Source organism: Triturus cristatus, chromosome 1_1 (genome assembly GCF_964204655.1).
Source record: "Triturus cristatus chromosome 1_1, aTriCri1.1, whole genome shotgun sequence".
NCBI classification, from domain to species: Eukaryota; Metazoa; Chordata; class Amphibia; order Caudata; family Salamandridae; genus Triturus; species Triturus cristatus.
The window spans coordinates 804,752,567-804,779,107 of record NC_140579.1 but is presented as its reverse complement, the minus strand read 5'-3'; the positions used below and the strand labels follow the sequence as shown (position 1 = coordinate 804,779,107).

Sequence of the window (26,541 nt, the reverse complement as noted above, 5' to 3'; positions counted from 1 at the left end):
AAACAGTGGATCAACGACTGCGCCAACACCCTCGCCCCCCTCAAGAAGCCCTCCAACACCCACACTAGCAAGAAAGCCAGCTGGTTCACCGAAGACCTCCAGGCCTCCAAGTGAACCTGCCGAAAACTCAAAAAAACCTGGATCCGTGAACGAACACCGGAAAGCTACACCGCCCACAAGAACGCCACCCGCAGACACCACCACCTCATCAGATCCGCCAAAAGGACCTCCTTCAAAGACTGCCTAGAAAACAACGCACACAACAGCAAAGAGCTCTTCAACATCGTGAAGGAACTCTCCAACGCCAGCTCCAACACCAACAACATCCCACCTACACAAGACCTGTGCGACTCGCTGGCCACCTTCTTCCAACGCAAGATCACAGACATCCACGACAGCTTCAACACCGTCACCACCCCGGCAACCACTGAGACCCCGCTACCACGACCACCAACCGCACCAACCGCCTGATCTCCTGGACCAACATCAACGATGACGACACCATCAAAATCATGAACACCGTCCACTCCGGATCCCCGGAAGACCCCTGCCCACACCACATCTTCAACAAAGACAGCAGCACCATTGCACCCCATCTCCGGAAAACCATCAACATCTCCTTCAAGACAGCGACCTTCCCGGAGAGCTGGAAGCACGCAGAGATCAACGCCTTACTCAAGAAACCCAAGGCGGACCCCAAGGACCTCAAGAACTTCCGACCCATCTCCCTGCTCCCGTTCCCAGCAAAGATCATCGAAAACGCCGTCAACAAACAACTGACCAGCTTCCTCGAGGAGAACAGCATCCTGGACCCGTCCCAGTCCGGGTTCCGCAGCAACCACAGCACCGAAACTGCCCTCATCGCCGCCACCGATGACATTAGGTCCCTGCTACACAACGGAGAAACCGCGGCCCTCATCCTCCTGGACCTGTCAGCCGCCTTCGACACAGTCTGCCACCGCACACTACGAACACGCCTCTACGACGCCGGAATCCAAGAGAAAGCCCTGGACTAGACCTCCTTCCTCTCCGGCAGAACACAGAGCGTCTGTCTCCCCCCCTTCCGCTCCGAAGACACCAAGATCATCTGCGGCGTACCCCAAGGCTCATCCCTCAGCCCAACGTTGTTCAACGTCTACATGGCACCACTCGCCCACATCGCACGAAGGCACAACCTCAACATCATCTCCTACGCCGAAGACACCCAGCTGATCCTCTCCCTCACTAAGGACCCCTACACCGCCAAAACCAACCTCCACGAAGGAATGAAGGGCGTCGCCGACTGGATGAGGAACAGCCGACTGAAGCTGAACTCGGACAAGTCGGAGGTCCTCATCCTCGGATCCACCCCCTCGGCCTGGGATGACTCCTGGTGGCCGACAGCACTAGGAACACCCCCAACACCCACCGACCACGCACGCAACCTAAGGGTCATTCTCGACTCTACCCTCTCCATGACGAAGCAGGTCAACGCCGTCTCCTCCTCCTGCTTCAACACCCTTGCATGCTTCGCAGGATCTTCAAGTGGCTCCCAACCGAAACAAGAAGGACGGTCACCCAGGCCCTCGTCAGCAGTAGACTGGACTACGGAAATACACTCTACGCAGGAGCCCCCGCCAAACTCCTGAAACGGCTTCAACGCATCCAGAACGCCTCCGCACGCCTGATCCTCGACATCCCTCGCCACAGCCACATCACACCCCACCTGAGAGACCTACACTGGCTCCCTGTCAACAAGAGGATAACCTCCAAACTCCTCACCCACGCACACAAGGCACAACACCGGACCAACGTACCTCAACAGCCGACTCAGCCTCTACACCCCCACCCCCACCCCCAGCTCCGCTCCGCAGACCGCGCCCTCACCACCGTCTCCCACATCCAAAGAGTGACCGCCGGAGGCAGATCATTCTCCCACCTCGCCACCAAGACATGGAACACCCTTGCCATCCGTCTGCGGCAGACCGAAGACCTTATGACCTTCAGAAGACTTCTAAAGACCTGTATCATCGAACAGTAGCAGCTTCCCCCCTCTCCCCAGCGCCTTGAGACCCTTGCGGTTATGTAGTGCGCTTTTCAAATGCCATGATTGATTGATTGGAATATATTACATCTGTGGGAACAGAGCTTATTATAGGTTACGCGACCACTGGTACGGGACATGTTACCTAGGCCTGGTCTTTCCAAAAATATTTCATGTGGAAAGGGGAGATGACGATTTGCACGAAATAGGTAGACCACTAACACGTAGAAAGAGGGAAAGTTGGTCAGAAATTATAGGTGATATCTTTGGAGCACTGATATCAGCAGTTGGAATATCTCTGAATGTACATGAAATTAGAAAATTGTCTACAGTTTTGGATCGTTTATCAACAAGCACAGCTGGACGGTTCTTAATGGTAAATACCGAAATGGTTGCCATGAGAGCGATGATTATGCAAAATCGACTTGCTCTGGATATTATATTGGCCAAAGAGGGAGGAGTCTGTGGAATGCTGAAAGTACAACATTGTTGTACTTATATTCCTGACGAAAGTCAGAATTTAAAGAAATATATTAAGAATATAACTGATTTGCATGAAGAACTTGATCCACTGGAGGTTGAAGGTGTATGGGAGAAACTTGGTAAGGGTTTTTCCACTATTAAGAATTTATTAACAAAACTAGGTAGCTCCTTTGTGGGAAAAATACTGATACCTGTGACTTTTGTGATTGTGTTAGTGTTAATATTAAGATTAGGATGTGTGTGCATAAAAAGAAGAAAATTACAAAATAAGATAAAAAGAGAAAACAAGAAATGAAAAGGGAAGGAAATAAGAGAAAGAGAGATAGAAGAAACAGAATTAGAAGAGTTGCAAGATAATGTATACAAGAAAACAAAAGAGAACAGTATAGAGAACACTATGATGTAACCTAACAAATGCAAGTGGGACTGAATAAAACCATTTCCGTAGAGAAATTTAGAAAACTTTTGTGATTAGTGGTGATGTTTATAATCACCAAAGGGGGGATTGATGGAGCAGGTAAAACAAAAGTTTGTATACCTCCTCTAATTTGCATGAAATTAATTACGTAATTATTCTAAAATTAACGTAATAACCGGTTTGCAGTGAAATTTTACTAATCAACTTTTGCACCTTGATAAACACGAGATACACGTGGGACTAAAAATGCTAATTGCATGGCAGAATAATTAATTAATTAATTATGGTACGCAAACTAACCTTAGATTGTGGTGAAATAGAAAATTGCATGATTTATGTTGCTTTGTGATTGTTTGTGCTTCCAAGACTACAAAATGGTGAGTATTATCGCTTTAAATGTTGCTACAGCTAGGGAAATACTAATATATATTGGGATTAGTGTGGGTTTAAACATTAGAATCTCCATTTCTATATTTTAATTACTGTTAGGTCTGTTTATGATTAAGTTGGCATTTGGACCTACTAGGCCGCAGTACCCAAGATGGAGTCTCAACCGAAAACGCCACCATGTGAGCGCGATGGTTTCTGCGCAGAACCAGATGTGTTCCTTGTCAAGGATAGGAACGTGTTTGCCTGCCAACTGACGACGGTGTGAGAACAGCGGAAGGGACAATACAGAACCTGTGGAGAAATGTCTCCTCTTCCTCTAAATGTTACATTCGCAACTTTCGCCTGGGAGCAAAATGAACAATATAAAAGTTACGCTTTCCTATGCCAAGTCTTCATGAAGAACCAGTTTACCCTTGGAATCTTTTAGAAAACTTACTAATAACCCCGAACTGTCCAATCAGAACATTTCACTACCCCTAATTTGTTGCATGTTAAGATGAAGTAAGAGGGAAAAAGGGTATATAAAGCCCTCATCTGCCAAAGGGGGGTGCACATCGGGTTTATCTTTCATGGCGTTGGGTCTGCATTGAGCTGGTGACGATTTCCATGGTTTGCCTTGGGGTTCTTTGATTTTCGGGAAGTTATTTCGTCTGACGGTTTGATATTTGCTGTGGGTCAGACAATCTATCCCGGAGATTGTACCAGAGAATGCGGATAACTCTCGGTTTACTCAGAAAGTCGCCGACGCTTGCTAATTGGTAATTAATTAACCTTGCTTTCTAAATTCATGCTTATTTACTAAATGTCTGATTTCTCTTTTAAAATAAAACTGAATTTATATTATGAACTGTAGTGAATAAATGCTAACACAGAGAATTATTATTAGATAAACAAAAATGAATTAATAAGAAATGAGTTTGTGGTTCTTTAATTAATTATTGAAAATACCAAATGTTTCCTAGGCTTTAATTGTGTTTTAGCAGGTTCTAATTCAACATCAACCAGTCCAACTAATTGGTCCATTGACCAAATGGTGGAGTGCCTTGATGTTAAGGTCAGGATTCTGTAGGGATATATGTATAAAATGTATATAATGTAAAGAAAATTAATCCTGATAGGTAATAAGGTACCCACATGTCCAGTGCTTTTTCTCCTATGCAGGGGCGTAACACAGACCCCCGGAGCCCCCGCATTGCAGGGGGGGGCCTGTGCTCTAGGGGCCCCCTCACCCAGAGAGAGCAAGCACTGTTGAGCAGAGCTAGCAGTGGCTCGCCGTGTGCTCTTCATGGCAGAGTGCTGCGTGCGTGGGGGAGGGGTGGCCGCCGATGGCAATTCACTTAAGGGAGGTAGGCGAGGTATGCAGAACCAGCTCACGGTTTTGGGGTGATGGTTCTGCCGAGGGCACTGTGGGGTGTTGATGGACTTTGGAGCTGGGGGTGGGGGCATGCACAAGAGCAGGTGTTTACAGGCAAGCAACGTGGCTTGTAGAGGGTACTAGGGGGGAGAGGGATGCTGACTCCAGGCACTAGGAGTTGCCCCCGAGGGGCACTCTGGGTACATTCAGGCCCGGCTCCAGGAATCGGGATGTGGGAGGGCCAAGAGAAAGCATGGGTGGGCCGTGAAGATGAATGGAGTTGCATAGCATTTCGCAGGTATCAGTGAGTTGGGATTAGGCATGCTGGAGGGGCTTTGAAGGGGGACTGAGCTGCATACTGTACCTACTGCTGAGAGCATGTACACTAGTTTTAGTTCTGCCTTTCTTGTGGTTTCACCTACGTGCTTAATCTCTTCTGTTCTCTCTGCATCAGGCTTCTTTCTCTCTACCACATGATCCTTTCTCCCCACCTCACCCATCTCTCGCTCCACCTCAACCTCCTTTCTTTCCACTTCACTCTGCTCACATACCCACCTCCCCCTCTTTTCTTTTCTTTCCCTTTCTTTTCTTTTCTTTTCATCTCACCTTCCACTTTCTCTGCCTCGCCCTCCTATTTCTCTACCTCTCCCTTCTCTCTCCCTGCCTTGGCTTCATCTCTGTTTGACGGACCCCCATCTTTCTCTCATCTCACTCGCCTCTCTTTCTGCTTCACTCTCCCCTCTCTCTCCACCTCTCCGTAGTCTGATTGCACCTCCACTTCATTCTTCTCTCTAGCTCACCCAACTCTCTCTTCTTCACCCTTCTCTCTGTCTCTGCCTCACCAGCCACCCTCCCTCTCTCTTTCTCACTATCCTCCCTCTGTCTGCCTCACCCTCCTCCCTCTCATCATCACTCCTATAACCCTCCCTTCTCTCTGCTTCACCTATTCTTCTTTCTATCTCAACCTTGACTCTCTCCACCTCACTCTCTTTTGTCAGTCTTGCCTTTCCTACTGCTGCATGAGGGATAGTGGCTGTACTTATGTGGGTGCATGGATGTGTGCAATCCTGCGGCCCTGTACCTGTTCCTGTTCTTCACTGGTGGCCTTTACCATTTGGAATGACAGCAGCAACAAGGCCTGAATTATTTACATAGTGTGCTCATGAGCATGCAGAACATCTACAAACACTTGAAAGCCATACGTTTTAAAGAAGAAGTAATAGCCTATGCAACTTTTTTTTTAAAGTTTTGGATAGTGCCTACTGCTGTACATGTACTCCAAATAAGAGACGTAACAATTGGATGATCAATCAAAGTTACCAACCTAAGCTGAACCAACCAAACTTCAAACAGAGGTCTGTTTCAACCCCTAACTTCCCACTGTGCAAAGATTACAACTTCTGTGAATGACAAGTCGTCCTTCAATTTGGTGGCTAGTTTCTCAAACAATATTTGACTGTCAGCTCTTTGAGCAGAATGCATTCTAGGTGAAACACCAAGAAAACATCAGACAGAAGTGGCTCAGCACACAACTTGAATGCAAATATAAAGGACAAAATTATTCGTCATAGTCAATGAATAAACAAATGAGTAATGTATCCCCAAAGATTCACGATAAGCTTCGAAGTCTTGAAGGTGAGTTTCTCTTTATTTGGTAATTCAGATTTTCATTTAAAATTACAGCATACAATTCATAGCCAGTTCATAGCCGACGCGTTTCGTCCCAACGGGACTTCTTCAAGGCTATAAAAATACATATATAAAACATACATTATTATATACAATTAAAATTATCAGAAATGATAAAGAAGAGAAGAGACTGTTATTACTTCAAGACCTGAGGTATAATCCTAATATAATTATTATACCCAAATTAATCTGTGAATCTAAGCAGACTGGGGGATACAGCCTAATGTGAATTAGAATTACGCAGTAATTTTTCAAGCAATATAATTGAACAGTTTAAGACATTTATTTTACAAACAATTTTTTAAAGCAATTTTTTAATGCAATTTTTTAAAGGCATTTTGGAGGTTCTGACAGGATGTCCCTAATCTTTTTTAGGCAAAACAAGCAAAGTATATTTATATTCATTATTGACCTGCTAGTTCTTATATTCACTTTTAATTTGATTGAAATTGGTCAATGTGATATTAAAGGCAAATGATGGGCCAAAGTTCTATTGGTGAAACTTACTTCAGTTAATCCTATATAGTAATTATCAACATAAGACAAATGGACCTATTATTTAATCAGTTAGATTACAATTTTTTACATACCTTGCGAACGGTAATTTTAATAAAATCCACACAATTTAGAGTGTTCCATTTTCTCTTATTCAGTAATTATACTGTCAGATGTGTAAGATCTACAAAGAGCAGAGTATTGCGATAAATTATACGTCAGAATTACAAACAATTCACAAAGTGATTATTGTCTTGACTAAATCACTGTACCAATTGCTCAGCTTATTTCTAGGTCAAACAATTCGTTCGTATTCTGACAATGTCAGTAAGACATATTAACATATTAGACAGTCAGCATCATTTGCTCAAAACATGCACTTTATATACATACGGTACAAGGAACATACCTCAATATTGACCTAGACCCAGTGGACATATATAGAGGCCGGGCGCTCTTAGTCAATCTAGACCCCTTGGCATATACGGAGCACGGACCAGGCGATTCTGAATACATCGCACGTAAGTTTAAAAACCTTATGGTTCGTTGTTATAACTTTTGCTTAACCTTTACCCCTTTTAAAAAAACTTTTTACCGTTAATAATAGTCATCTCCTGAAAACAAACAAGCTATCTCATATATTATTAGTCAAATTAATTGCACGGCGCGGCTGTTCGTATATGAGCTAGGGTCAGAAGAGCTAATGGCGACCCCATCTAGACGATAAACGGCTTTTTTGCCTAGTAAACATCGGGCTCTGAGATAAGATTACATTGGGAATGCCCCGACTGAATGCGCATCCCGTTTCACTTACGTTGCCCAATTTGAAATCGCAAGTTGAGGACTTACTAGATACGTCTAGTTTGGTAATTTTAATATGTCCCAACTAACATTGTAGGACTATGCATTAGACATCTTTTACAATTGCAATAATGCCAATTTAAACAACAGATACATTTAACTTGTTTCATAATATAGTTTGCAGAGCAGAGCACATTGCGCAAAAGCAAAAAATAACATCGCTTGCACCTCTCTTTGGAATTTATATATGACCATCTGAATAGCATGGGTTTTTCCGAAATTTAACGTGGGTGTTGGAGCGTTAGCCCCATTCAATCGAATAGTGTTCAAATTGACATATCTGATATTACAAAGTGTTTTACATAAATTCAAGATATTCTGAATAGTAAGACCAATATATGAAACTCTAAAATAATAATATCATGACTTTTAATAAGAACTCCTCCTTTTTGATAGGTTCACGGCCATCGTACCTTTTCTTTCAACATTTTACTCCATACCTACACTGGGTCTAGGTCAATATTGAGGTATGTTCCTTGTACCGTATGTATATAAAGTGCATGTTTTGAGCAAATGATGCTGACTGTCTAATATGTTAATATGTCTTACTGACATTGTCAGAATACGAACGAATTGTTTGACCTAGAAATAAGCTGAGCAATTGGTACAGTGATTTAGTCAAGACAATAATCACTTTGTGAATTGTTTGTAATTCTGACGTATAATTTATCGCAATACTCTGCTCTTTGTAGATCTTACACATCTGACAGTATAATTACTGAATAAGAGAAAATGGAACACTCTAAATTGTGTGGATTTTATTAAAATTACCGTTCGCAAGGTATGTAAAAAATTGTAATCTAACTGATTAAATAATAGGTCCATTTGTCTTATGTTGATAATTACTATATAGGATTAACTGAAGTAAGTTTCACCAATAGAACTTTGGCCCATTATTTGCCTTTAATATCACATTGACCAATTTCAATCAAATTAAAAGTGAATATAAGAACTAGCAGGTCAATAATGAATATAAATATACTTTGCTTGTTTTGCCTAAAAAAGATTAGGGACATCCTGTCAGAACCTCCAAAATGCCTTTAAAAAATTGCATTAAAAAATTGCTTTAAAAAATTGTTTGTAAAATAAATGTCTTAAACTGTTCAATTATATTGCTTGAAAAATTACTGCGTAATTCTAATTCACATTAGGCTGTATCCCCCAGTCTGCTTAGATTCACAGATTAATTTGGGTATAATAATTATATTAGGATTATACCTCAGGTCTTGAAGTAATAACAGTCTCTTCTCTTCTTTATCATTTCTGATAATTTTAATTGTATATAATAATGTATGTTTTATATATGTATTTTTATAGCCTTGAAGAAGTCCCGTTGGGACGAAACGCGTCGGCTATGAACTGGCTATGAATTGTATGCTGTAATTTTAAATGAAAATCTGAATTACCAAATAAAGAGAAACTCACCTTCAAGACTTCGAAGCTTATCGTGAATCTTTGGGGATACATTACTCATTTGTTTATTCATTGACTATGACGAATAATTTTGTCCTTTATATTTGCATTCAAGTTGTGTGCTGAGCCACTTCTGTCTGTTGCAATTTTTGGGTCACACCAAATATTAGGGGCGCATGAGGGTCACGTCCCTGGCTTCTTGCACCACATCTCTTCTCATCAACAATATTGCATCACAGTTCTTGATTAGTGCAGTTTTTTAAAGTGCCCTGACCTTCTCATCTCTTTTATATAACCAAGAAAACATACATCTTATGTGAATGCTTCAAAACTGAACTGTCGCTTCTAAATTGTGATTAGCTTGTCCCCTCCTCTTTCCTGTTTTCCTATTTTCTCCTACTAGTAAATCCTATTCCCATCACCTTCCTCCTCCTTGTGTTCTACCACTCTCCTTTTAACACTCCATTTCCCCCAACTTATCATTTGCTCACCACCCTTCTATCTGATCACCTTCCTTTCTCATAATTTTTATCTTTCACCAGACTCATCTTCCACCTTCACCATTTCATACTCCTCTCCTACTACTCCCATCTTATCACCCTCTCCCAGTGCATGCCTACCAATCACTCTACTCGCATCACCCAATTTGCTCATCATTCTCCTGCTCCTATATTCTGCTTTCCCAGAGTCCTCTTTCATCTTCCTTCATCCAACACAAACACCATCTTCATCACCTTCTCTAGTTTAACACTCATCACACTCATCACCCTCATACTCTTCTCTAATCAACATCTGTTAAATGTATTCTCTTGCCTTTTAAACACTTGGTTACTCTTATTTCACCTACCTCTTTCTTTACCATTCTTTTGTTTTATCCTTTTTCCTTACCTTCATCTTTTTTATCCTCACATTCTCCTCTAATCACCCTCATCCATTTCTCATCTCTGCACCTCATTCCCATTTCCTCATCAAAATTCTATAATTGTTGATAATCTTCCCTGCCCTAGAGAGCCACAGGTATGAAAACTGTTGACCTGGGTTTTTCAGGACTTCTGTTGACAAGACACCATCCCAGCTGCTAGTTAATCGACAACGTTAGTGCGTTATGTGTTCTAGCTTTTGATATGCCCCAAAAGACCAGATTTATTGGAAGCTTAAATATCTGTGTTGTTTACCCAGATCAGAGACACCGAGAAGGTCAGAATATTGATACTTTGTAAGGACATACAAGTTGTCCCACTCCTGTGTAAGTAATGAAAGGCTGACAAGATTTTAACTTACTAAATCACAGATTATAGGAACATCTTTGAAGCAAGTGCATTAGCCTACAGGAGTATCTTATCTCGTTATGATCTGAGGGGCTACAGCAATGCTTTATTCCATTTGTATCTATTCATATGACAAAAAAGAGAATAAAACGAATACTCAGTCACTGTTGCTCGTGTGTGGTGTTTGTGCCATAATTTAGGTCTAATTATATTAGACTCAGTCTACAGCGAGTACCTCTGGAAATCAAAAGTAGGCAGTGCTGCCACAGGACAGCCGCCAGTGGGTTTTTTTCGTTTAATAAGAACTTGTACTGCCCCAGTCAATGCTGTATCAGTGTTGTATTAGTGAAACTTGTCAAAAGTCTTCACTTCAGAAAAGTCAAAGGATGTGGCATTTGCAGTATACAGTGCTGCACTTTACGAATAGCACAAAAGCCCACTAAGATATAAATACTAATTCCACATTTTCAATTACTTACCATGGGATGGCGAAATACTATCAGATTATTGTGGCCCTCTAGTATCTCTTAAATACTGTGTGATGAGAGCTTTTGTGTCTCTTTTGATCTGGTAGGAGTGTCACAGGCTTTCCTCCTTTTCACATGTGCTCATTGATAACAGCCATCCTCATGAACTTCACGCCTGTCTGCAGGCACTTCAAGCAGCCCTTGGCATTGGTGCATATCATGATTATTAAACAATTAGGATGAGAAAGTGAGGCCGCTGGCCCAAATAAATCATAAAGAAAAAGAACAAACAATGTTTTTCTGCTTGCAAATCGGCTTTGGGAGGGCCATGAGGCTACCTTTGGTGGGCCTGGCCTTCCCGCTAGAACCGGGCCTGGTTACATTCGAGGTCAGGGGCGTGCTCAACGAATAACAGGCGGTTTGAGGGTTCCTAAAGGGCTCTCTGGGGAGGGCTAACAAGGAGCACTAGAGTGCTGGCACGGCAAGCAAGTGTGTACACGAGGTAGGGCCAGGTGCCCAGGGACTGGGCGAGGCTGATTGTAAACATTGGGGGCTGTTCACCGGGACAATGGCGGCTCACAGGAGCGCTGGAGAGAGGCTGTGGAGAGGCCTTTAGGGGCAGAGAATCACAGGCCGCAGTCTGGGTGGCATGGGGCCCCCATTCACTGATGAGTCGGGGACAGTCTGGCAAAGGCCTGTGGTCCCTTTGGGGTGTCGAGACTCTAGAGAGAAGCTTAAGGAAGGGTCTGCTTACTGTGGCATCCCTTACAGGCCTGGGAGAGGAGGGTCTGTGACTGGCGCCTCTTTGACTCCCAGCCACCAGTGCCGCATGCCTACTTCTGAAATCAGACCCCAGCTGGCGCTAGTGTCCTATCGCCTCCCACTGCCTACTACGTCATGTGCATTCTAACCTTCAAATCCAGTCCACCCATTCCACTCACCCAAATATTCATCCATCCATCCAGCCAACCATCAACCCAACCAATCATCCACCCATCCCCAGCCACACACCCATCCTTCCATCCAGCCGTCCATCCATTCAACTATCCATCCATCCATCCATCCAGCAGCGGCTGGTGCAGTTAAGCGCCGGAGGGGGGGGTCTATAGACGATAGAATAGAGTACACTAAATAAATAAATGAATCCTATTCCAACGTCAGTCAACACCACCCCGCCCACAGAGTTTAACTGCATCACACGCTGCTGCATCCATCCGTCCATCCATCTATCCATTCAGCCATCCATCCTGTCATCCATCCAGCCGTACCTCTGTCCATCCATCCATCCGTCCGTCCATCCATCCATCCATTCCCAGCCACATATCCATCGTCCATCCCTAGTCACACACACATCCATTCATCCATCCATCGATCCATCTGTCTGTCCGACCATCCCCCCAGCCATACACCCATCCGTCCATCCACCCACCCGTCCGCCCATGCAACCATCCCCAGTCACACACCTATCCTTTCATCCATACATCCTTCCGTCCATCCATCCATTCCCAGCCACACACCCATCCTTTCATCCATCCATCCGTACCTCAGTCCACCCGTCCATCCATCCCCAGTCACATATTCATCCGTCTATCCCTAGCCACACACACATTAGTTCATCCATCCATCTATCCGTCTGCCTAGCCACACACCCATCTGTCTATCCACCCATCCCTCCACCTATCTATCTACATCCATCCATCCGTACCTCCATCCGCTCATCCATCCATCCATCCGTCCATCCATCCAACCATCTATCCCCAGCCACACATCCATCCATCCGTACCACCGTCCACCCACCCATCTGTCCATCCATCCATCCATCCAAAGTGGGGCAAAGTGGTAGGTGGTGGGCCAGGCCACCGGGGGGGGCCTCCATGTGTTTTGCAGGGGGGGCCCCTCAAGTTTCGTTACGCCACTGCTCCTATGTACAGATTTGAGTGAGAGTTATTGAATGACGAGTGTGTTGGTGTTATGGGCCCCACCAATTAATGAGTGTATGGATGAATTGTTGTGATTACGAATCTGTAACATAGGGAGAATATGTAAAATGTGCCCCTTGCGCTGCATCAACCGTAACAGGCCCATTACTTCTATGCCCACTCTCTCCCATGGCATACCCAGGCAAGACAACGACTACAAGGGTGGTTTCAGTTTAATTTGTGATTTGGCAGAATTTTCACATTGGACACAGTCCCTGACCTTCCTCTCAATTTCTAAGTCACAACCTGGCCACCAGTACCAACTTGTAATCCTTTGTTTAGTCTTGTTGATGCCCATGTGCCCCTCATGGCACAGTTCCAGGATTCTGCCTCTCAGTGTCTCCAAGGGTATTACCTTCCCTTGTCTCAAAATGAGTCCCCCCTCCACAGATAATTCATTTCTGAGTTCCCAGTATGGTCTCAACTCTTTCTTGACAAGCTGGGGAACTCTTCACTGATGTTTGCCACACATAATTCATCCTCTTTGCATTCCCCTACACAACTTCCATGTAGAGGAGTAATATATTAAATGTGCACGGGCCGGCTGAGGTGAAACGTGAGGAGATATATAGCTGAGACTGTGGTGCAGTTGACGAAGGTGTCGGGCTGACGTAAGCGCGCAGCGTGGAAGCCATTTTGGGTGAAGTTCAAGTCAGCGGTGCGAATTTGACTTTGCCTAGAAATAAAAGTTTCATTTGTCATGTGAAAGTTCTTTAAAGATTTCGCGATGCTATGTCAAGTATAAATAGCGTAAATGATTAATCGTATATTTTTAGCCAGCTCAATAAGACAGCGTTAATATTTCGAGACTGGTAAGTAAGAGCCGCTGTCAACATTAGCAGCATATAATTATATTCCATTTTCGTGCGAGGGAATATATTGGGATGAGGGGGAGACACTGGCACGAGAGACCAAGCAGGAAAAAACCTCGCGTTAGAAAATAGGGTGGAAAAGCGAGGGCGCACGCACTTGTCTCTGGAATTCTCTATCACGGGTGGAGCGCGCTCAAATCCTGGGTGACTTGAGTAAGAAAGGAGGGCGGGCGAGCACCATCCTCCCGCAGACCACGCCAACGTTAATATTCACAAGCCAGAGGCGCGCGTGAGTCAAGTGCCTCCCTTTCATTCGGATGGTCTTCCGTTGTCCCGGCCGCGCGCCGGCCCCGCCCCCACCTTCGCTCAATACGCCGAGCGCCGCAGTTACCTCCAGCAGCGCTGTCTGACAGGAACGACTCTTCGCACAAACGCCCACACGGTAGCAGCAGCAGGCCCCTCCGTGTCAGACGGCAGGTAAGGGTGACAGAGAGCTGTGCTTTCCCTGGTAAGTCCAGGAAGGAGAATAATGAGCAAATAACGGACCCGCAGTCTCGTCGGTCGTACCATGGACAGGGCCACCAGTGAAAGAGGCTGTGTGAGAAGCCGGCGCTTGTCAGTGACAGCCCATACTGCCACTCGCCCTTATTCCATGCAGTGTTAGGGACAGTCAGCCCCGTGACTCACGCCAAGGGGTGCGGGAGGACCTAAAAGTGGCTGGGCCCCTACCATAAGTGAGTAAAGGGCAGGGCTGTCACCCTGGATGTATCGCCTGTCACTGGTGAACCCCCTCCCCCAGTGAAGGAGAAGCAAACATGATACCACATAAATGCGTAGAAAATAGCGCCTCGTGAGCATGAGGAGTGCGTGTTACGGCGAGGGGTGGGGGCGCCTATGGTGTGAACGTGTTTAGAGGTGGGGTCTTTTCATTGGGGGTGAGACACGCAGCTGTGATCCTCTAATTTTGAGGGAGAGACACTTATGTCGGTAGGGACTTTGTCTGGAGGGCGGAGGGAGTCGACTGTTTGGGCAGGGCTCAGGAAGAAGGGGTATGATTGGAGCCCTGTCTTGGGGTGGTCTCTGTGCTAGGGGAAGGGATTAATGTGAGGTACATATCTTCTGCTTAGGAAGAGCTCTTTTAGGAGACACTATATTCTGTTGTAGGGGGAGCAGAGTTATCTGTGTATTTCTTAATCCTGGGTGGATCTATATGTGTGTGTGGGGTGGGCGGGCATGGGGATCCCTAGCGTGTGTTTTATGCCCTCCCCTTGCGGCAGTGCCTCTTGTAAGCTTGTGGAAATGGTCCGTTCTGCACCTGCTGCTCTCACTTTAGTGGGTTACAGCAGGAGGGTGGAGCACCGTGTATCTGGCGCTTTAATACATGGAGAGTATATTTAATTCAGGTGTGGTCCTTTGTTCATCGCCTCCTGAGCTTCGAGATAAAGGTGGGGCGTCCCTTTCTATTGTGCTGTAGCGGCAGCCACAGAAGGAGCGAGGGCGCTGCCTGCCTTTCTACCAGTTCACAATTTCGATTTTTTAATGTATTTGTTTGTAACACATAGCAGTGGCACATCTAGTCGCAGGTGTACGAGCTGGGTGTGGTAAGAGGCGATAATGTTGGGAAGAAGGCTTTCCAACCAGGGGCGCAATCCTTCGTGAATATGGAAACACTTTATTGTGTAGCTTGTGTAAGGGATTTTCTGTTGGTGGTCCTGTCCAGAGTGTATACTGACTATCGTTGAGATCTCAAGGGAGAAGGACTATTGCACCCTACCGGAGACCAAGAGATTAGAGTGGCTAGTGACACTTGTTGGGCTGATACTGGATAGTGTTCTCTGCCAGCATTTGGGCCGCAAAGAGCAGTGTTAAAGACCATGAAGCTGAAAGGGATCCATGATGGCTTGTTAGTGGTGCTCAGTGCACTCAGTTGGTGGGGAGGGGTTTCATGGAGGACTTCATTGACACTGCACCCCTCCTGTGGAAATAGCAGACGCCCCCCCCCCCCAATCAGTGCAACGCCTCCCCACAAGGAGGTTACCAGGAGCCTCCCCCTCTTTCCCCCAATGTGTGTGGCATTCGATAGCCATAGCCGTCCACTTTTTGGCCACCCCAAATACGCATTTCTACAATCCGATGGAGCAGATTTTCCAGCCCACGGCCATGTTGTTTGGCGTGTAGCACAGAAGGAGCCCCATGACCATTCTCGATTTACCTTGCGGGATTCGAAAAGGTAGTCCAGGTGGGTAGTGCGTCTTTTGTTTGAGATTCGGGTCCAAGCAGCAATGCAAGATGCCAATCTCACTCCAATTTTTCGCTGGCAATTCTCTGTATTGCCTGTCTGCAGGTGCAGTTATGTGTTCTACATTTAATTATGTTGCCTTGCTGGGTAGGCGGGGACATCTACAGCACATAGAAGGGATTTAAGTAAACGGATTGGCGTTTTGACCTATTTCTGTTGCCGTGTGGACTAGTTAATGGCGGGGACGAGCATGGTGTTGGCTTTTGGACACTGCAGAATGTGTGGACAGTGAGGATAGAAGGGCAGAGAGGGAGAGACAGCGCGAGAAGGGATTTGTTTCTCGTTTTACACCAAATTCCATATTTAGCACTACGTAGCTACACAATGCAGGACATATTTACCAGAATAGAAATACAGAAATTACAATTGTAATGAAAAGTAACCTAAAGGTGTATTTTGGAAGTTTCAACGTGATCGTGAAGTCGTTGTTTCTGCGCATGTGCGCCCATTTATAAAATGATCCTTTGTCATGTTACGATATGAGCGCGTAAATATAAATGACAGGCACAGGGCACTCGGCGGTAGCCGTCTCCGTAACCCATCGCAGCCCAATTCTGTCATTCGTATTTGCTTGCATATCTACTCGACAAAGGACTGTTTTAACATTTTTCGATAGATCTTTCCATTAACAAACCGTGGGCGTGCCCCAAGTTACACTGACTCGTGCATTTGTCGTTTAATGCCGCGGATATCCCTTTGTCTGATGATCATGTTTCCAGCTTTGATTAAATGTTATTCCTCCTTACTACGAGAGACTCACGCGGTTACACAATAATTTAGACGAGCCTATAGTGCTATATTTCCTAAGGAAATTAAACCGGCACCACCATGCTTGTCTCTCGAAAGACACAAGAACAGACTCATTGTTCGAGTTAATTCAGGATATAGTCGTATACATAGGATCCCATCTACTGTAACGTTCAGAACTACCCTTTTAATCATCGATCATTGGCTTTCCAACCAGGGGCGCAATCCTTCGTGAATATGGAAACACTTTATTGTGTAGCTTGTGTAAGGGATTTTCTGTTGGTGGTCCTGTCCAGAGTGTATACTGACTATCGTTGAGATCTCAAGGGAGAAGGACTATTGCACCCTACCGGAGACCAAGAGATTAGAGTGGCTAGTGACACTTGTTGGGCTGATACTGGATAGTGTTCTCTGCCAGCATTTGGGCCGCAAAGAGCAGTGTTAAAGACCATGAAGCTGAAAGGGATCCATGATGGCTTGTTAGTGGTGCTCAGTGCACTCAGTTGGTGGGGAGGGGTTTCATGGAGGACTTCATTGACACTGCACCCCTCCTGCGGAAATGCCGCTGACCGCGGCCCCCGCAGGGGGCCACTCGGCGGTCGGCGCCTTAGTGGCCCCGGTCACCCCTCCCCACTTCCTCCTTCGGGGGGGGCGGGGGCAGGGATCATGACTGTTGCCCCCCTCCGTGTCGGGGGGCCGTAAGTGACGCGCAATGCGCGTCACTTCCGGGCCCAGGTGTGAGGGGAAGGCTATTTAGCCTTTCCCCACCCTCACTGGCGACCTCTTTGTCGCCCACCTCGCCTTGACCTCACCGCATCGGTCCGTCGTCATCGCCTCGCGGGTCCCGCCGTCACCATTTGCAATACGTAGGTGAGTCTTGCCTAACCCTTCTCGCCCCGGCCCCGTCCCTGGGCAGTACCAGGTCGACGGGGCCCTGTGGCCCGGATGGCCGCGGGCGGGGAGGGCGCAAGTTGGGCTACGGTGGCTCAGGGCCTTTGTGTGGGATGTTGTTCGTGGCGTGCGCGTACAGACACCCCCCACCCCGATTCAACATTGCTGATAAGCATCGTCTGCTTAGCGTTGGGTGGCTAGCCTCTCCTGGGGCTTGGCCGGGGGGGGGAATTTTCGCCCGTCCTTGTGTGCGGGAACTGTCGGCCGGTTGCGAGTATTGGGTCGGTCTCCGGGTGCCCCCCCCCCCCCCCCCCACCGCTCACAGGGCATGTCGGCGCTTTGATCGGGGGATATCAGCCTGCACTTACGGCGTAGCGAGGCGCGAGAGGGCTGAGCAGGCAGGACAGCTCAGGGGGCAAATGCGTATATGGTAAAGCGGTCGAGAGGTCGAAGGCGCTGGGGAAACGTTTCTGTCTCTACGGAGACGTGGGTTTTGAATACCACTGCTGCTATTTATGGTAGAACCAAGTCGCTGGGGAAACGTTTCTGTCTCTACGGAGACGTGGTTTTAAATTCTATTCCGGGGCACACCGTGTGGCCAGTCGCCCCCCGTTCTGTTTCTCAGGGGCCGCGGGATTACCACAGAAGCGCCCAGGGTTTCACAGCTTTGTGCAGGGCGCCATGGGTCCTGGTGCAAACAAGGGTTTGGTTTTTGCAGCGGCATGCGGGTACCCAGTCCATTGCGGCAGATATTCAACGTCCTGCGCTAACTCACTGGGTCTAGAACAGGCGCACGGTTTCCGTGGCATGTGTTCAACTTAGGGATCTACTCACAGCTTTACAAAGCTCTTTTCGATTCGGGTGGGCGGGGCCACGAGCTTTTCACTGTCGATTGATAACCCCCGCGAGCTCCGAAGTATGCGGGGGCTTTGTTGGTATTGACCCGGCGGCTGCGTCACCATCAAGTGTGAGGGCCGGCAGGGTCGAAGCACAGTGCGAATGGGGTCCGTCGCGTGCTGCAACTAGCTCATTTGGTAGAGTATGAGACACTAAAACTTAAACAACGAGGGTTCGATCCACACAGTGACTATTTCTTTGCCACGCGGGACAGCCAATTAGGGGGGGGGGGGTTCGATCCTCGCGGCCTCAAGTTGGGGGTCGGACCTTGGCGCCACACTTATCGTATGGCAGTTTTGTGCGCAGCGGGTGCTCAGGTGCAACGCTACGATACTGTGCGGCGAGTTCGCGCTCGCTCATTTAAATATGTGTATATATAAATTGTATTCCGAATGACGCGCCTAGTGCCTGCATGGGGTAGGAAAACAGGGCACTCAGGTAAAGCGATCCAATACCTGTGGGCCGATGGCGTGCTACATACATATGGCAACAGGTAATCGTGGCTGCCAATATATGCGTGTCATGATGCCAGTGCAGGCATTGCTCGCGGGTTGTTGCTCCAAGAAACTCGAGCTCACAGGATCGCGTAGTTGCTTTGTAGTCGAAATGAAATTTGTAACGGACATCCTAGGTCGGGGAGGCAGGCTGCGCCTCGTGGTCGCGCCCCCCTTTTTGGGCAGCGCGGGTACTGTACAATTTTCACTTCCGGACAGTGAGTTGGCCCCCGTGCCTGAATATGTAATGTAAAGCGCGCCAATAATTTCGTAGTGCATGCTATATAAAGGCGAATGAATGGGGATTTGACGTGTTCGCTTCACGCGAGACAGTGATTTTGGGCCAAATGGGCACCAGGAAAGTAGTATGGGGGTGGGGCGCAAGCGAGCACCATGCTGCTTGCCAGGTTCAAGGTGGGGAAATGGGCCAAACGCGAACAGGGTGTGCATGGTTAAAAGTGATTTGTATGAGCACCTGTGTCCTCCCCCCCCCCCCCCCCCCCCCCCTCTCCCTTTTTTCTGCGGTTCAGTCACGCCTTTTCGGGTATGCATATTTCTTGTGCTTATGCTGGTTTCTCTTTCAGTACATTCGTCCGCTTTCGGTGACTGGAGGATTATTAATTGGCGACAGAGAGACGCGAGCCAAACATCATCCGTATTCGGGGCTCGGAAGGGAGTAAGTACGGGCAGGTGGGGGACGGGGGTACCGTTCGGAGTAGCATGTGGCACTCAGGAGCGAAGAATCAGCCTCAAAGGGGGCGAACAGGCGGTTAACTTTCTCTCTTTCCCAATTGCAGATAAGAGAGAACAACTGCTAAGTGATGGACAGCCAAGGATTATCCCCCTTCCTTTTTCACACCAGGGACACAGGTTGAGGAGTCCGTGCCGGACACTTCGGAGGAAGCCCGGATTGCCGCATTCTTGGAGCTGACGAGGGCCAAGGGTTTAGCTTGGGCGACTGAACTATTGAAAGCCAGTACCCCCCCAGACTCTGGGATATCGATGGACGGTCCGGCTACGGATAAGGATGTAGGGGAGGTTGCGGGCCCGTCACGGTCGAAAAGAATCCGCCGCCCCACGAGCAAAGACTTTCCGGTTGAACAACCACCGGCTCGAAATAGAGCGGCCCCTCTTCACAGGGCCTCAGCGACCCCCCAGGCGGCGGTTAGCTTGGGGACGGGGACGCACAACGTACTGCCTTGCCCGCCCCAGGCGACATTTGCCTCAGCAGAGGATCTGGGTAAGCTTTCAGACACTTTAAAAGACTTCATGGCTGAGGTCAGATCCGGTCTTCTGCTTGCCAGGTCACCCCTAGGGGTCGGCCCGTCCGCCCCACTGCCGCCGAGTGTGACCCCGGTGCCGGGGGGCTTCACGCAGGTCTGGGGTCAGCCGCCGGCTGCGTTGGAACCTCCTCCGCGGCCCCCACCCCCAGCTGCTGCTGTGGCCGCGAGCGCGGCAAGTGCGGTCGATCCTGCAGTAGTGGTTCCCCCGGTGGTACCGACGCCGGCACCAACACTACCCGTAGCACCTAAGCCTCTAGTTACCACGGCCCCGCTAGTATCAGGCCGCTGTTCACTCGCTTGGATGGTCCCTTTAGTGGCCAAAGAAGGGATTTGGCGCAGGGAATTTATCGATATCTTCACCCTTCTCATGCATGGGGCGGAGGGGGTAGATACCAGGAGGATGGGCAACAAGGAAGAGGACAAGAGGGTGCGGTATCATTTATATCCCACCAAAAATATTGTGACTTGGGGTCAGGCCTTTGCCATTTTTGCGGCAGTAATAGTGGAGAAATTCCCAGATGAAGGGCCAGGTCTCTTCCACTATGCAAGCGTGATTACAGAAGAGGCTGCTAAGGGTGGGGGCATGGGATGGTACCACTACGACTGTGACTTCCGTAGACAGAGAGCAATCTGCCCAGATCTTGAGTGGGACCAGTTGGAGGTCCGTTTATGGGTAAAACACATGGGCAATGTAGGAAGGTGGATATCTGACTATGGTTACCCCCAAATTTTTTGCCTAGTGTCTAGCTGGTTTTTCGACTTAGTTGGCCTGAGATCCTGCCATTCAGGCTCTCAGGCTATCTGCTCTCTCTGTAAAATGGACTCCATGTACCCTAGGTACATACCCAATTGGTTGGATCACCCTGTCAGCCCCTGTACCAGTGTACACTAGGTACCCAGGGCATTGGTGTATCCAAGGCCTGCCAGGGGCTGAAGCATGTATTATGCCACCCCAGGCTTGGCCTAACAATCTGACACAACTGGCTGATCACTCAGCTGGGGTAAGTTGGTGTAATCACCTCTTACTTAGGTGTAGTATACCTATACCTAACCTTAAATGGGACACCTGGTAACCTATAAGTCACTCCTATAGCAGGCCTTAACAATCCTGAGGGCAGAGTGCTTGGTTCCATGTGAGATGGTGCTCTGGCATGAGCTGAGCCTGTCTGCAGTGGTCGGAACAACTTCCTTCTACTGTTTCCAGATATCGTCATACCATATACTCTTAAGTGCATTATGAACCTCGCGGTTAAATGCTATCTTTGGTTTGGCTTTATCAAAACATGTCGAGTAAGGTGTCATACGAATTGGAATACTAACCCCTCGCCAATTCTGGCGACGGGGCTAGCATTCCACCCTTCTAGAGGGACACGACATGTACAGTACCTGAAACCCGGGTAAAATCAGACATAGCCTCAGCTCCACAAAATGGATGCTGCCACCACAGACACAAGTCTGCCCTCCTGCTGCTGGGAGTCCTTCCAGCTTGGGAGGTGTGGACAAAGGGTTTCCTGCCAGGGGAGGTGCATGCACCACCCCAGACAGGATTTTGTGTATTGGTCAGGTAGGGCTTGAAAGAAACCAGACATGCCTGTGGCTCACAAGGAGCCTCGGTGCATATGCCAGTTCAAACCGGTCCTGGGGCACACCAGTCCCGGGCCTGGGGCGAGCTGGACAAAGGATTGGGGGTGTAACCACCCCCCTTCCTGGTCCCACCCATAGGGAGGGACCTAGCAGGTAGTCCGGCCCCTAGAATCCGAATAAAGGTAGGAGCTGTGTCCTAAGACTTCAGACATCCTGGAATCAACTTGAAACTAAGAAGAAGACGGGAACTTCGACATTCTGCTGCACAGAAGACTGAAGAAAATCTCCCCTGTGGTCAGGGAGTGACCACCTTGCTAACGCAAGCACCATCCAGCGAATCACCGTCTGCTTTGCCGCCGCCTCCCGCCGGAGCCCGAGCCCAGAGACTGACAAGACCTGGACCTCCAGACCTCTCACCGCCCGATCCACAGTCCCTGAAAAGAGGAGACCCGTGGAGGCACCGAGACACGTGGAGCCAGCCATCTTGAAACGACTACGACAAGCTGACCAGTGCAACAACCGAGGCTCCCTCCAAGTTGTGCTTTGGGTCCTGAGAAGCCCAACCCTCGAGCAGCATCTGCACCAAAGGTGAGCCCTCCAGCATCTCCACGATCTGCGTGGGGCCCTTCTGCATTTTGCCACTCGACGCGCCTAACCGGTTGCTGGCCCGCTGGCTAGTGGCCATCTTGGCGACGAAATCTACGACAAACACCGCTGGTCTGGTTGCTCCAGACTGGCCCTTGCTCCCCTCCAAAGGAGCAATCCCTCTGACCTTGCTGGTCAGAACCAACAGCTGATTTCCGAATCCTCCTACAATTGCTTTTGCCAAGGCTTGTTTGCTTCGATCAAGTCGCCGACACCGCCGACAGCGAGAGCCTGCGTGGGACAGCTCGTGAGCCGACTCCTGGACGTCGTCGACCTTCAGGGACCACGTGGCTGCGGAGACAAGCTACCCCTCATCACCTGTTTGCACCCGACATCGCCTGGTACCCACCTGGTGCCACGCTGGTCACTGGCTAGTGACTGTGAACACTGTCCCCTCTGCTTACAGGTCTTCAACATCTCCGATCCACTCTTGGATCCACTGCATCTCTTCCCGACCGACCGCCTGCAGCATCTTTGTCCCAGGCTCAACGGAACAGATAGAAGAAACCCGACGCACTTTGAGGCCTATGCACCCGCTTCCTGTGGGTGAGGTAAAGCTGGTACTCCGGTGCCCATGTGTAGTAATACATCTCTAGTGCCTGTGTTCCAAATCTTAAGTTCCTAGGTCATCCGGAAGATTCCTTTTGCAGTAACTTTGTACTTTTTACGCACCCATTGAAACCTATGGGAGCACGCGTGTGACTATTTGCTCTGCACACGCCACCCGTGGACCTCCTGGTCACTAACTGACGTTAGCTCCTTGTAGGCCCAGCGATTCTAGAGGCCCTAGGCCTTTTCCCTTTTCTGTTCGTGGTACTTATACCACTATTTTAGTATATGGTTCGAGTGGCCACCAGGGCCTATCCATATAAAGTGCAACTTCTGTGTATTCTGTTATAATCTTGTTTGACGATTTGTGCTCCTGTGCTCATAAAGAGACTAGGGGTTACTTTGATAAATAAATACATATATATTTTGAATATATATCTGTGTGGTGTCCTTTCATTGGTATAAAAGGGGGTTACTATTGGTAAAACAGCTGGCTTAACACGCATCACGAGTTTAGCCTCAAAGACTGCTTAGCCTACGCTACCACTAGGGCAGCTAGTCCAAAAAGGTTGACTTACAACCACACCATAAGGGTTGCTTGGCATGGTACAAGGTGGTCACTAGAACTAGTGAACAGCATATACCAGGCCAACTTCTCACATTGGTGAGCAGCGGTTGGATTTGAGCTTGCTGTGTTTTACCATTGTAATCTCTTGGTTACCAATTGAAAGATCACATAGGTACCTGTAGGTACATATAAAACAAGATTAGATATACTTAAGTTCTACTGAACTTAGTTGTTGTAGAGCAAAGGGAGTAGCACACCCTGACTACAACTACTAGATAGGTTTAGTAGGTAAACCCAAGTGTAGGTAGGTTGCAACACATCCACCCACACTTAAGAGCAATGGCCGGGGCAGAGGGGTCCACTGTACCCATCTCTGTTGAGAGTGACCCCCAGAGGGCACCATCCAGCTTTGCTACCCTTAATCAGAATGAGCTCAGGCATTTGGCAACTCTTAGAGGCCTTAAACAGCCCAAGAACCCAAACTCTGCTAAGCTCAGAGAGCTCTTACAGAATGATGAGAATCAGAGAGCACTCAAGAAAGCTTCCCAGTTAGCCCCCTTAGGGTCAGGAACAGGAGGCCCCCCTTCTGAAGATACTACAGAGGTACCCAGTTCCAATAGTCACCCCTTAGATGGGATGCCTACCACAGAGGATGAGAGTGAAAAGGATACTGACAGTAGTGAGGATGAAGGGAGAACTAGCCCAGTGCCAAGTATTATACTTGGCCCAGCTAAACTAAGGCTATTGGGGACTGACAGTGGGTTCACCCCATTGGATCTCCCCAGTGGACTTAACACAGGGCTTGGAAGGCAAAGGAATCGCTCAGGTGACTCCAATGCTTCCCATGGCTCTAGAGGCTCTCAAGGTCACTCCAGAAGGAGACTGACCACCCCTCAGAGGAGGGAACATGAGGCCAGAATGCAGGAAGCCCAGCTGAGGATCAGGAAGCAGGAGCTAGAAGTAGCCCTGATGGAAGAAAAACTGAGCAAGGCTAGGCAGCATAGAGAGAGTGGGTCTATACCCACTGGTGGCAGCAATGTCCCTAGGGACAAAGATAGGGTCTTTGACAATAGGAACCTGTCCAAGATTGTGCCCCCCTACAAAAGTGGGGATGACATCCACAAATGGATGACTGCTCTTGAGAGAGCCTGCAAAGTGCAGCAGGTTCCTGAAGACCAGTGGGCAGCAATCTTATGGCTCTCCTTTGAGGGGAGAGGCAGAGATAGACTCCTCACTGTTAGAGAAGAGGATGTCAGAAATTACAGAGTCCTGAAGAGTGTCCTAGTTGATGGGTTAGGCTTAACCACTGAACAGTACAGGTTAATGTTCAGAGACACCCAGAAGACACAGACTCAGGACTGGTCTGAATATGTGGAATGTGCCACTAAGGCTTTGGAGGGTTGGTTGCTGGGAAGTAAGGTGTCTGATTATACAGGATTGTACAATTTGATGATGAGAGAGCAGATTTTAAGTAATTGTCAAAACCAGCTTCTCCATCAACACCTGGTAGACTCAGATTTGACCTCTCCCCAAGAATTGGGAAAGAGGGCAGATAAATGGGTCAGGACCAGGATCAGGCCTAAAAACCAGGGTGGTGACCAAAAGAAAGATACCACCAAGCCTCAAGAGAAGGGTGGGGATAAAGAAAAAGAGAAACCTTCCTCAGGGCCCCAAAACTCCACACAGGGTGGTGGGTCCCAAGCTCCCTCCTCTACCACAGCTAAAAAGCCCTACTGCCATGAGTGTAAAACTCCTGGGCATTGGAAAACTGACAGCGGTTGCCCAAGGGCTAAAAACAAAACTGTTCCTCCAATTACTCCTGTCACACCACCTATTACTGTCAACAGTAATCCCCCAGGTGGTGGGAGTGCCCCCAGAAATCTGGGTGGGTTTACTTGGGGAACACAGGGGGACCCTGGCTTAGCCACTTCCCCTACAGCAACCACTCTTGTCTGTGATGGTGGCATGGGGTTTGCCAACTTCACTGCCTGTCCCAACACTTTGGGTAGGTACAGACAGAAGCCCTACATCAATGGTACAAAAGCTGAGGCCTACAGAGACACTGGGGCTAGCATCACAATGGTGGCCCATTGGCTAGTTCCCTCTGAGCAGCTTTTGCCCGGTTTCTCCTACCAGGTGACTAACATTGATGGCAAACAGAACAGTCATCCCATGGCAGAGGTATGTCTCAGCTGGGGAGGGGTCACTGGCCCTAAAAGGGTAGCAGTGTCCCCAACCTTGCCTGTAGACTGCTTACTGGGGAATGACTTAGAACTCTCAGCTTGGGCTGGAGTTGAACAAGACACCCATTCTAAAATGGTAGGCCTTTCACAAAAGGGTAGGGGGGTTGTGCCATTCACAGCCCCTGTCCAAATAGATTTCCTCCCTGAAAAGGTTGGAAGGGCAGTGGTAGCCACAGCCCAGGCACAGACAGACTTCCCTGTAGGGACTGGCAGAGCTGTGACAGTCACAGCTCAAACACAAACTGAGTGCCCCCCTGAAAAGGTTGGCAAGGCTGTAATGGTCTCAGCCTATACTCAGACTGACATAGGTGTAGTGAAGCCTGAAACAATGGATCACTCCACACAAACTGAGAGTAGTGGGGAGGAAGAAAAGTCTCCCTCTCCCCAGACATTAGGAAAAGGTCAGCCTCCTCAGGGATCTGACCTCACCCCTTGTGAAGGAACTGCCCCAGAGGTAGCCAGGCCTGGCCTGGCAGAGCCTCTGATGTCAGTGGCCCCTTCCAAGGTGGGATCCAGTCTGGTGCAGGTAGCCTGCCTCTCTCTACCCTGCCTCAGTCAGCCCAGGGCTGCAGAGGTCAGGGAGGCCAGTGGACCCCCAGAGGGCCCCTGTCCACAAGAACCCCCCCATCAAAAGAATGAGGATTGCCTGGCTAGTAGCCCTAGTCAGGTGATGGGTAAAAACATTCCTG

General features: G+C 48.2%; 1 protein-coding gene across 3 annotated transcripts in view; it reads left to right on the top strand.

Annotated features, from left to right (window-relative positions):
- Positions 1-13,769: 13,769 nt before the first annotated feature.
- The window catches only part of MAPT (microtubule associated protein tau), a 1,071,056-nt gene continuing 1,058,284 nt past the window's right edge, over positions 13,770-26,541 (top strand). For 2 of the 3 annotated variants that reach the window (XM_085650279.1, XM_085650278.1), the window contains exon 1: positions 13,770-14,129. The gene's annotated coding sequence lies outside the window, so the exon portion shown is untranslated. The remainder of the gene's footprint in view (positions 14,130-26,541) is intronic. The other variant, XM_085650276.1, reaches the window with a different exon arrangement.